The sequence below is a fragment of the Vigna radiata genome, unplaced genomic scaffold (assembly GCF_000741045.1).
Source record: "Vigna radiata var. radiata cultivar VC1973A unplaced genomic scaffold, Vradiata_ver6 scaffold_137, whole genome shotgun sequence".
Lineage (NCBI taxonomy): Eukaryota > Viridiplantae > Streptophyta > Magnoliopsida > Fabales > Fabaceae > Vigna > Vigna radiata.
The window spans coordinates 27117-28717 of NW_014543260.1; positions in this window are offsets into that span (position 1 = coordinate 27117).

The following is a 1601-nucleotide window of genomic DNA, read 5'->3' on the forward strand; positions in this document are numbered from 1 at the left end:
TATCAAGCAAAAATGATGGTTCAAGATGTGAATTGATACCTTGGCTGTGAAAAGAGCAAATAGACCATGCAAACAAGTTTTAAATGTTCAATGAACCATTTTCAAACAGCTAATGTGCACAGAAACAAGCACAAGCTCAAAATCACAGGTGGAGTTGTGACTTATGCAACAGAATAGTTGCCAAACAACAGCAAAATGCAAACTGCAGCTGAATTTTACAAAAAAAAATGGAAAAGCTAAGCTGGCTAGATCAATCAGACCACAAGGAAGTCCTAATTACTAGAGCTAGCGGCAGAAAATTAGCTAGAGGATGTAAATGAACATAAACACAGTCAAAGAACTAAAGCACGGTGCCAAAGCTTCAAATTATGAAAACAGTTTGCTGAAAACAGATAATTGATGAACTCAACTACTCTTTTTGTGATTTAAGGATGAATCTAGAATGTCAATACTGGAAACATATATAAAAGCATCACATAAACTTGTCTCAAGTATTAAAGCACATGAATCTAGACAAAGAGTGAAGACATGATGAAGACCATAATGCAACAAATGCAGTTTCGAAAATTAGAGTTGAAGTAACTCAACCACAAATTTTGAGATTCAGCATGGATTTGTGATTACTATCACTTGCAACATTCACAAATGCTTCAAACAAACTTGTTCACAACTGTAGAAAGTCAAGAATTGCAAAAAATCGAATTAAATGCGTGCTAGCAGAAACAAATATCAGATGCAGAGGTTTGAATGAGGAACTCAATCACTTAATTTGGATTTTAATGAAGCATAGGTGTTGGAATCACTTCAGGCACATCCAAACACATGAAACAAAGTTGCACGCAACAGAAAACACCAGAAATCTGGACTGCAACAGAATATACCAATTCAAACCAGAAAGCACGGTTTTATGCAGAGATAGTCTCGGTCAATGCTAAAAAATGCTTTGATCAAAGCTAGGCAATGCCTCATGGCTTTATATGATCAAAATTGAGCTAGGAAATCCATGGACACACAACAAAAACGAAAAGCAAGGCTGGAACAGAATCAAAACCTAGTGACAGAATGAAAACTGCAAAGATAATTGCACAATACCGTGACAGAAACGGAATGTAAAATTGGATGATGAATTGGACTCAAACAAGTGATATGCACTGATTAAAATGTAAAGCAAACACTAAGGATCAGAGAACGAACACAATTCACTCAAACACGAACTGAAAACGAAAAAAAAATTAATGGAACAGTGACATATAAACAGAACAACACGGTAAAAGTGAAAGACGAATTGAATGAGTGACTTAGCTATGTAGAACGGCATGGACGTGCTGGCTCTGACTACCAAAAGATAGAAGTAACTCCAATCTTCAACAAGGAGTGGCTCCTTGATCCAGAATGACGCAGCGGAATGGAAAACGGAGTTGATGGATGCAGGTGCACGGAAGGTGTTTGATAAAAGGTGAGAACGTGTTTTGGATGGATTGTGCTGATGAACTCTAGCTCAGACAGCTTTCCTAAGGGGAAAGAAGCTAGAGGATGCAAAGCTAAAGCTAGCAAAGAGTTTGAACTTGAGAGAAGTGGCTGAATTTTGACAGCATAACACT